This window comes from Botryllus schlosseri, chromosome 6 (assembly GCF_051294905.1).
Source record: "Botryllus schlosseri isolate E-star chromosome 6, Bs_hap1, whole genome shotgun sequence".
Classification (NCBI taxonomy): Eukaryota; Metazoa; Chordata; class Ascidiacea; order Stolidobranchia; family Styelidae; genus Botryllus; species Botryllus schlosseri.
This window is the reverse complement of record NC_137241.1, coordinates 291,408-303,359: the sequence shown is the minus strand read 5'-3', so window position 1 is coordinate 303,359 and position 11,952 is coordinate 291,408. Positions and strand designations below refer to the sequence as shown.

General features: G+C 38.3%; 1 long non-coding RNA gene across 1 annotated transcript; it reads right to left on the bottom strand.

Moving 5' to 3' along the window:
- Window positions 1–11,055: 11,055 nt before the first annotated feature.
- Window positions 11,056–11,836, bottom strand: LOC145441131 (uncharacterized). Its single transcript, XR_013915748.1, has 2 exons — window positions 11,511–11,836; window positions 11,056–11,479 (listed from the first exon to the last, which is right to left on the bottom strand). It is a non-coding gene; the product is annotated as an uncharacterized LOC145441131 (long non-coding RNA).
- Between the last annotated feature and the right edge of the window lie 116 nt (window positions 11,837–11,952).

Below are 11,952 nucleotides of genomic sequence, written 5' to 3'. Positions count from 1 at the left end.
GGTGATGGTACCCTTTCGGGTATAGGCTGCGTCGGTGATGTGCCGTGAAAACTCGTATTGGTGATGGTACCCTTTCAGACCCCCTATCGCTCATGATGTGCCTGTCATGTATTTTCCGCGATCTCTGGTAATGTGCCATTGTTTCTTGCGGGATCTCTGGTGACTCACCATATGTTCTTATGGGTGCGGCCGTGAATCGCCCTTTCGGGTATAGGCATCTCTCGACCGGTGTTGAATATGTATCGGGTATGGTGAATACTCACGTGATTGCTCCTGAGTTAATGTGTATATCCCAAATTATTTTATATGACTGATTCGAGGTAATCCCAACGTTTACGGTGAGTGCGACTTCGATATATCGTTATTCTTATGAGCGCGGCGATGATTCGTACTTTCGTTGATAGAATGCTAGCGGCATGTCGTACTTTCACCAAAAAGGGTGTGAAATAGTTTGCTAAATCTAGGAATCAGTCGCTTGGTAATTAGTTTACCACGGAGCCGGCGTAGACGGCTATTCCAATACCAACAATAGCCGCGTTCACATATTAACACTCCAAATAGGTGTGAAATAGTTTGCAAACCCGGCGATCGCTGACAAGATAATGTCTCAGACATACGCGACTTGATGTTACAGGCATATCGATCGCTCACGCGGTGAAATTTTCGTAAGCAGTTTGTCACAGAACTTGATTTCACTCGTAAAGATTTAATAAGTAACGAATAACCGACCGCCAGTGTCGGTAACTTGAATAGCGACAAATTGTCACTTATTTCTACTCTAACCCTAATCCTTTGTGAAGTGTACGCTTATTCAAAAAGGTGCGACATAATTCTAAAATCCTACGATCGCTCACAAGATAACACCTATAAGACATAACCATCGCTCGTGACTTGTGGTTACATACATCGCAATCGCTACAATGTAATATGTTGGTAGTTTGGTACAGAACTGGATTTCACGAGTCTGATACAATAAGAATATTACCTATTAAGTAATAAGCACCGAATAACAGAACCGTCGCAGACGGCTACTTGAATATCCAAGATTTGATACTTTTCGCGATCGCTATATGTTTCACGTTGACTTTGGTTGCGTGATGCGAATCATGAGAATATTCAATCAACGTGTCAATTTGTCAACTTGAAATGAAACTCACTGCACAAATCAAGTTGATTCGTATTTGAATGTGTTGATCCGGTACAACTCTAATCCTTTGAGAAATCCATTTACCGCGATCAGTTGATTCGAACGTAACTTGAATATTGCTGACTCCAACTTCAGTCGCATCGAATTATTCACACATTCCACGCTGCTGTTTCACACCTATAGAATCAATACCAACTAACTAAACAAGAATCAAGAATCACAAGTATGCACATACAATAATTGTATTTATTACTGAGAAATCAAACGCTTAACAAAACCACGCAACTTATCATTTGCCAACTCTAGCATTACCAAAAAATCAGGTAGGTCTATTGTTGATTGAAAATCCTTGAGTCCTTATTATCAAAAATGTTATAGCGCGGCGTCGGAATCCATTCGCGGGATGTACTAAAGGTAAATTCAGATAATCCAAAATGAAATATCTCGACTTTGACATAATTTGAATTGAAATAGATTGACAAACATGACTACCAACTTTCAACCCAGTCATATTTAGAGATTATACGCATATTGATTTGAAACAAGTAATGAAACCTTACAACTCTATTCACGACTGAGTTTTCCGTTTGTCAAATAGAGTTACAGTAAATAATTTCACTATGCTATCGCGATATTTTAATGTGTTACTACACACAATCAAGTCAATCAATGAAATAGCACCTGTTGTAAATATTTCTTACTTGACAGCCACTTGTGCATACCGCGATCGAGTTGCGACGCGATGAGTTAAATCGGAATATTTCAATCTATTTGTCGAAACCTTGAACAAGCTGTCTGATTATTTTTTTTGTTGCAATTGAGTTAACGGAAATAGTATTACGCATCGACATCTTACCATCTTACCATACTCCAAAGAGTCAACAAGGAAAAACCTTGCCAAGTAAATCCGTTTCTAACTCACCCAATCAACTCAAACAGTATCAGTATGAAAACACCCAAGCATACACGAGTCCATACAATCACTAAAACCTAAAGTCCGTAACAAGCTCGGCTGTATTCATATCCCTACGACGGGTCTTTTTTTTTCAACTGTAAAAGTCGTTACTATTTCGCAAGACAAAGTAATTACTACTCGATATATTTTGTAAGATAAAAGTAATTTCTACTCGGTGCAGGTGACTTGAGATTAACACATTCCATTTGAGTATACGAGATTTGAATGTCTGACCAACGTAGTTGAGAATTCATTTCTTACAATCGAACGCTGGTGTTATATTCAAAGTCATCATGCTGTAAACATAAGGATTGACACATTGATTTGACATATGTTACAGTTGATCATGACTTGAATATTAAATTATTTGCGCTAATTAGACACGGCGTTGTGGTAAATGTTATGACAGCAACAAACTTTTCAGTGCCATTGTTCTTAACATATTAAGTTGTAAAACTATACGTGTCTGAAATGTTCTTGATTGGAGAATTACTCCACCTCGATAAAAATCACTCTGCGTATCGCGATATCAGGAAATATTTTACAAATGTAATTGTTTCCAGTATCCAAGACTAAAGATGAAACAGCAATATCGGTATTATTACATTCAACAACCAGTACAATTATTAAAATCTATCGTTTGCGATAAGCAACGCTAAAGATGCAATAATTCCATTATTCATACATTGAACATCGGATACAAAATGCTTTATTATCCCGATTCGCAACGGGTAATTGAAACGACTAAGTGTAGAGTCAGTATATCACAATGAGACGTCGTTACTATTGAATCCAGCAATTGATACGATTTATTGCCGATATTTGTGACAGCGCATTGAAACATACACAACTTACAGAGTGTGAAAATATCACTTTGGGTATCGAGTACCCTTTGAAGCGCGCGATCAATACATAATTCCAGTCGCACTCTCTAAGACATTGTGAAGTCTACGGATTTACGGTTCAAGACTTTGATCAACACAGAAGCAATTTGGAATATCTTTACTGGACGCATCCTATTCTACTAGACTTTAGTATACGCAAAACTCATAGCATTAACAAAATCGCAATAGGCGCTACACGGAAATTTACAAAATGTGTTTGTATTCTTGCTCAAAGTAGTGATCATGAATTATCATTTGAATCTTCTAAATTAATTGTAATCGTAAAACCAAACTTGCGAAAGTCATTACCATAACAAAAGAATATTGTAGGTTGCTTGCTAAATGTATGCCGGAAATATTTGTAGAACGCTCACGACCAAAGAAATCGGAAATTGTCATTCATCAAAGTAAATGTCGTCACAATACTCTGCCGCTAAAAGACGTTACTCGTATGTGATTGAATCGCCGGTAATTAACTCGCTAAATCAAACCCTAAGAAATTTCACTCACTCATCGGATATTAAACAGCGTCGCTTAATCGGTGTACTTCGTTTTTCTCTAAATGCAAATCATACCTAGCCAACAGAAAACAATTTTCACTCACCCGGTAATGAAACCAAGTGGTGGGTCTCCATTCGATATTTTGTTTGTGTCAATTACTTTGCAATGAACACATTTGAGTGGTTGAGCTTTACATCATCAAGCTGTCATTTTTAAATCAAGATTTCGGTCAACTTGTAAATGTATCATTTAACTAACCGACATTTAGTGATTCGTGAACATACCAAACGATACACATCCACCTCCGATCTTAATTTCCATCATCGTGATAATCGAAGTACATTTCTTTCGAATTCGTAACAACCGGCTTTTCTGTGACATGATAAATTTTTGACAAGTTATGCTTAGAAGATTGGTTGCATATCTCGAAAAATAATATACCGCTCATATTGATACTGTTACTCGGTATTTTTCCCGTTGTCGGTTATCAAACGAGTAAAATTTATTACTTTAGTTTCTCCGCTTACTATATGTAAATGTAAACTCAGTCGTCTTTTAACATCACAAATACATTGATAAAAAGTAGGCAATCAAACGCTACAAGTTTAACTTTTGTAGGTTGTGTATGATTACCCCACGCAACTCATTTCTTACCAAAGGTATATGAAATATATTCATGGTACACGAAAATACTCGATATTCCCATACTACGAACCTGTACAACGATTGGCGGTGCTTTCAACTGTTTCGATACCTCAAGAACTTTATTGTCTGAATGGATGTTCATGTATCTTAATAATCAAATAGTTCAACACAGAACTAGTATTAACAGAAACATCAGAGTTGTCTACACAAAAGTTTGTATGTGTACAGTATGCGAATACCATGTGTAAGTCCAGCACAATTGTGGTATACATCCGAGTTTAGTCTCGAGAACCAGTTATTCAAAAAACGTGAAAGTGTTTCTACGCCAAGTCGTTATGTTGACGAAAGCGTATATTGTAGTATCATGATCGATTTGCATTCGTTGGTCACAAAATGCCACTACTCTAAATAATTATTTTTTCACCCAAACACAAACGCATACTTGTCACCATTCTTTTTCATCAGCACGAGTTCAAGAAACCTACTTACTACGACATGAATTGGTATTTTTATGGTGTGTAAATGGGTAATAATTCATTTTAGTAACACTATATCAACATCATCGAGTTGCGCGAATAGATTTACATGTGGTCTTGTGGTTTTAATCGAAGTACACAGCACGGTCTAATGTAGAGTCATCTCTGTTGTACAGCAACTCGGTAATCGAAATGCATGCATTAAAATTTAAACAGCGATCTTCTTTCGTCACGCGAAAAATATGTTCACTATCGCGATACTCTGCACAGGACGTGTAAATCCTTTTCACACTCGTAATAGTATACCAACGGCTACCGGCGACAACGTTTAACAACACCAACGACACTAAACATACGATACCTACCCAAGTAAAATTTCCATTTTCACCTGGAGGTCAGCCGTTACCTGAGTAAAAATACCATTATTCTTTGGAGATTTGTCGTTTAATCAGAGTAACAATACATTTTCACTTGAGGGTCTATCGTTTCCAAGAGTAACGAACCCCTTTTCCTTTGGAAATATATTTTTTCCCATTGTAACAAACCTTTTTCACTTGGAAATATATTTTTCCCCGGGTAACAAACCTTTTTCGCTTGGCGTTCCGTCGTTTACCTGAGTAAAAATATCATTTTCCTTTGGAGATCCGGCGTTTACCCATTGTAACAAACCATTTTCACTTGGAAATATATTTTTTCCCTGAGCAACAAACCATTTTCACTTGGAAATACATTTTTTCCCTGAGCAACAAACCATTTTCACTTGGCGGTCCGTCGTTTACCTGAGTAAAAATATCATTTTCCTTTGGAGATCGAGCGTTGACCCATTGTAACAATACATTTTCACTTGGAAATCTGTCGTTTACCTGAGTACCAATACCGTTTTCACTTGGAAATCCATCTTTTCCCTGGGTAACAATACCATTTTCGTTTTGAAAACTGACCACCACACCGGCCAATTTGATATTTTTGTATATTGTTAGAACGAACAGTGACAAAATACACACCAACAACGACTCCGATACATTTGTGTAATCGCATACTCACTCGTTCTGGTGCATCCCATCAAAATCGGCGGTTAGACACACACACACACACACACACACACACACACACACACACACACACACACACACAATAACAATGCGCTATTTCCATATGACTGCGATGTCCGGGTTCGTGCTTTAGATTCTCCAGAATCAATCCGTCTAAAGTTGTAATCCCCCGACTTTGTTAACTGGTTGATACACGATTAACAATCTTCGGAAAATGTAGGAACGCATGCTACCCATCGTGCTAACGATTCCAGGTTACTTGTGATTAATTTCCTTGCTCACCCTATACAGATTATACGTACAGGGATATGTAGCGGTAATCGGTTTGGTCAATACATATCGCCCCATTCAGTATGGAATTAAAAACCCAATACAGGTCAATTCATAACCGGATCCGGATATTCAATGCAAAGCGATAAAGCAGAACCAATGACCAAATGTAATTAAACATGTAGATTCACAACCCTTGATTTTTTTTCGTGAAAAATGACAATACATATCGAATATATTTTACGATTGTTCAACCCTACCAAGTATTCACGTAAATGTGGTTTATGATATTATATACAATGTGTCGGTGTACAAATGTTGGGTGTTTATGCACACATCAGTATGACCCATAGACAACATCATCATACCCTCCAGGACTTCGTTATTGCATCGCGAGGTCAATAAAATCAATTTTGTATATTCAATCGGTGGCATAGACGACAGAAGGCTTGGAGATCCAATGTAAAATTCAGACAAACAAACGGGTATATTTGTCCATCTTGGTTATTCACTCAACTACCATTGATGCTCTCGATACAGCGAACGGTACAGTATGCAACGCATATCATTAGAGTGATATATCCACAGGTAAATATGGGGCCTGGCCACAATCATTGCAAAGTAATTGACACAAACAAAATATCGAATGGAGACCCACCACTTGGTACCGGGTGAGTGAAAATTGTTTTCTGTTGGCTAGGTATGATTTGCATTTAGAAAAAAACGAAGTACACCGATTAAGCGACGCTGTTTAATATCCGATGAGTGAGTGAAATTTCTTAGGGTTTGATTTAGCGAGTTAATTACCGGCGATTCAATCACATACGAGTAACGTCTTTTAGCGGCAGAGTATTGTGACGACATTTACTTTGATGAATGACAATTTCCGATTTCTTTGGTCGTGAGCGTTCTACAAATATTTCCGGCATACATTTAGCAAGCAACCTACAATATTCTTTTGTTATGGTAATGACTTTCGCAAGTTTGGTTTTACGATTACAATTACTTTAGAAGATTCAAATGATAATTCATGATCACTACTTTGAGCAAGAATACAAACACATTTTGTAAATTTCCGTGTAGCGCCTATTGCGATTTTGTTAATGCTATGAGTTTTGCGTATACTCAAGTCTAGTAGAATAGGATGCGTCCAGTAAAGATATTCCAAATTGCTTCTGTGTTGATCAAAGTCTTGAAGCGTAAATCCGTAGACTTCACAATGTCTTAGAGAGTGCGACTGGAATTATGTATTGATCGCGCGCTTCAAAGGGTACTCGATACCCAAAGTGATATTTTCACACTCTGTAAGTTGTGTATGTTTCAATGCGCTGTCACAAATATCGGCAATAAATCGTATCAATTGCTGGATTCAATAGTAACGACGTCTCATTGTGATATACTGACTCTACACTTAGTCGTTTCAATTACCCGTTGCGAATCGGGATAATAAAGCATTTTGTATCCGATGTTCAATGTATGAATAATGGAATTATTGCATCTTTAGCGTTGCTTATCGCAAACGATAGATTTTAATAATTGTACTGGTTGTTGAATGTAATAATACCGATATTGCTGTTTCATCTTTAGTCTTGGATACTGGAAACAATTACATTTGTAAAATATTTCCTGATATCGCGATACGCAGAGTGATTTTTATCGAGGTGGAGTAATTCTCCAATCAAGAACATTTCAGACACGTATAGTTTTACAACTTAATATGTTAAGAACAATGGCACTGAAAAGTTTGTTGCTGTCATAACATTTACCACAACGCCGTGTCTAATTAGCGCAAATAATTTAATATTCAAGTCATGATCAACTATAACATATGTCAAATCAATGTGTCAATCCTTATGTTTACAGCATGATGACTTTGAATATAACACCAGCGTTCGATTGTAAGAAATGAATTCTCAACTACGTTGGTCAGACATTCAAATCTCGTATACTCAAATGTAATGTGTTAATCTCAAGTCACCTGCACCGAGTAGAAATTACTTTTATCTTACAAAATATATCGAGTAGTAATTACTTTGTCTTGCGAAATAGTAACGACTTTTACAGTTGAAAAAAAAGACCCGTCGTAGGGATATGAATACAGCCGAGCTTGTTACGGACTTTAGGTTTTAGTGATTGTATGGACTCGTGTATGCTTGGGTGTTTTCATACTGATACTGTTTGAGTTGATTGGGTGAGTTACAAACGGATTTACTTGGCAAGGTTTTTCCTTGTTGACTCTTTCGAGTATGGTAAGATGGTAAGATGTCGATGCGTAATACTATTTCCGTTAACTCAATTGCAACAAAAAAAATAATCAGACAGCTTGTTCAAGGTTTCGACAAATAGATTGAAATATTCCGATTTAACTCATCGCGTCGCAACTCGATCGCGGTATGCACAAGTGGCTGTCAAGTAAGAAATATTTATAACAGGTGCTATTTCATTGATTGACTTGATTGTTTGTAGTAACACATTAAAATATCGCGATAGCATAGTGAAATTATTTACTGAAACTCTATTTGACAAACGGAAAACTCAGTCGTGAATAGAGTTGTAAGGTTTCATTACTTGTTTCAAATCAATATGCGTATAATCTCTAAATACGACTGGGTTGAAAGTTGGTAGTCATGTTTGTCAATCTATTTCAATTCAAATTATGTCAAAGTCGAGATATTTCATTTTGGATTATCTGAATTTACCTTTAGTACATCCCGCGAATGGATTCCGACGCCGCGCTATAACATTTTTGATCATAAGGACTCAAGGATTTTCAATCAACAATAGACCTACCTGATTTTTTGGTAATGCTAGAGTTGGCAAATGATAAGTTGCGTGGTTTTGTTAAGCGTTTGATTTCTCAGTAATAAATACAATTATTGTATGTGCATACTTGTGATTCTTGATTCTTGTTTAGTTAGTTGGTATTGATTCTATAGGTGTGAAACAGCAGCGTGGAATGTGTGAATAATTCGATGCGACTGAAGTTGGAGTCAGCAATATTCAAGTTACGTTCGAATCAACTGATCGCGGTAAATGGATTTCTCAAAGGATTAGAGTTGTACCGGATCGACACATTCAAATACGAATCAACTTGGTTTGTGTAGTGAGTTTCATTTCAAGTTGACAAATTGACACATTGATTGAATATTCTCATGATTCGCATCACGCAACCAAAGTCAACGTGAAACATATAGCGATCGCGAAAAGTATCAAATCTTGGATATTCAAGTCACCGTCTGCGACGGTTCTGTTATTCGGTGCTTGCCAGGTCACGACCGATCTATACTACTACTAGACTCATACTTTACCAGTAAATACCAGTAGGTTAGCATTCAGATTGTAGCCGAGTAACAAGTTTCCAAGTCACGTTCATCTTACTTTTGTAGTTTTAAGTTAAAACTTCTAACTCTAGTCAAGTCCGAATCCCAGTCAGGGTACAAAGCGTCAAGTCAGACTTGTGGTGCTGAGACTCGAGTCCGAGACATACTATTTATTACTGTTCAGTCTCGAGTTCAACTCATTTTTTTAAACTCTTACTTGGGTGAGGCGGATTCTTAGAGAGAGATGATATTCTTTTTCGCCTGCACCATCGAGATGTTTTGACGACGGAGTTGCGATACGGCCCCATGAGATCATTTAGTCTGCGCCTCCGTTTTTTCTCCTCCATGCTATCCGTGATTGCTGAGCGCCTAGCAGGATAGCTGCGGATACCAATTTTCGAGTCTTTGGTATGACCCGGCCGGGGATCGAACCCACGACTTACCGCTCGAGAAGCCGGACGTATAACCATTACACTATCTCGATCAAAATCGATCATATAACACTCATTTGTCCCAGTCTGAGCCAGTGATAGTATATATTATACTAAGTAGTTTTTGCCTACTTGGACTACTTCCTAAAGTGATTTTGGATTACGTTTAGCTGTACTTCACAACTTCGATACAATGAAAAAAGATAAGAAAGATGTCGAAACGATTTGGAGTAGCGTAGTCTTAGAAATAGTCTTATCCGGAGCGTTATTTCAATGCTGATTTACTGTATCTCAGTCGAATTTCGCACTATATTTAACCAAAATTATCAAAAAAATGGACAACGACTCAAAAAGGTGGTCATTAAGGAGAGAGGAAGAGAGACAGTCTTTATTTTCATCCAACCAAAATACATAACACAAGACGGCAATGATGGTGGTACAGAAAATATGAATGCACGGTATTCGGTATTAGATAGGCCTATGGGAATTATCGTTACGACCTTGAGGGTTAGCTGGTATGATCACACCCGCATCAAACATAGGTGCACTTCACTCTATATAGGAGGACGTAAATGGTAACCTTATTAGTGTAAAAGTACATGAAGTAATAACCTTGCAAACAAAAGACTTTGTCGCCATTCACCGATGGGTAAATCATATGCTAGTCCTAATCCATATCAATAACATCTCCAGTCCTAAACCAATACGAATCCAGCAAAATTTCTAAAATAAAATAAATAAAATAAAGACTCTTTCTCTCTCTCTCTAAAATCCGGTTTTCTCAATTCCTAATCCGTGTTCAATGCAGGGTTGTAACCAAGCTACATGGTTCCGAGTCACGAGTCAATTTTACTTTTGCGGTTTTGACTCGAGTCAAGTCGAGTCAATTTCAATTCAACACCGAGTCGAGTCCGAGTGATATCGAATTCCTTGCTTGCCTAACATGCATATTTTGTCCCTACCAGAGTCTTGGCACATGTTTATTTAGGTAGATTACGGACAGTTCCTGGCCTCATTTACCAATGCTATAGATAGACGAGACAGAGAGAGATGATATTCTTTCTCGCCTGCACCATCGAGATGCTTTGGCGACGGAGTCGCGATACGGCCCCATGAGGTCATCTAGTCTGCGCCCCCGTTTTTTTTCTCCTCCATGCTATCCGTGATTGCTGAGCGCCTAGCAGGATAGCTGCGGATACCATTTTTCGAGTCTTTGGTATGACCCGGCCGGGGATCGAACCCACGACCTACCGCTCGAGAAGCCGGACGCATAACCATTACACTATCTCGCTCGACAGGCCGCCAATGTGATAACTTTACTAATCTTAGAACTTGAAATCAAATATCTGTCTTGTCAGTCTGATAAATCACAAATACAAGCATTCAGTTTTTATTACGACCACATCGACGACAGCTCACAAATAGCTGATTGAGAACCAACAAATTCAAGTCTACATACTATCTGATAGAGAACCTACGAATTCACGTCGACAAATAAGGTGATAGAGAATCAACAGATGCATGTTTATGTCGGCGTATTTTCACCAGGCCACCATCAGACATGGGGTAATCGCGATTAGTAATCGTAATCGATTACAGCATTTTCAAGTAATCGTAATCGCAATCGATTACATTCGAAAAAATTCCGAAGTAATCGTAATCGATTACTTCCCATAACTCAGGGGTTCTCAACTTCCACTGTAGAACGGGCCGCATTTTAACAGCAAAAAACGCTGCGGGCCGCAGAACATTATTATCACGTATTTATGAGCTACTATTAAATTTAGGCTACTGTAGCCTATTCACCAGTCGTATGCGGGCAGCCCGACATCGGGCATTCAGTACATTTTTATGTATTCTAAGGCATTAATGGACAGCGTTCGTAAACTTGCGGTCGTTGCTTTTTGTGAGAATATGTTTCTTCCAGCGGCGCCAGTAATGGAGCGTGCAATGCATTTGTGCGAGAAAGTTTGAAATTACGGTAACTTTGTCGTGACAGAGGCCATTATCACTTTGAGCTCTCAGTGATATGAGAAGAAGTCAGGCATTCGGGGTCATTTCTGAGCATACCAATCAACCCTTCTCCTTTCCTTCGATAGCTGGAGCCCTGCACCAATAGTTACAGAAGTCAGCTTGATCAAGTCGATGGTTTACGATGGTCCCCTATCAACGTTTGCCCTGCCAGCATTTACTCTGCAAATACACTCTGATAAAATACACCCAGATAATTAGCTATGCAATGTCTGTGGAGTCGGTGGATTCGTCCAAGGC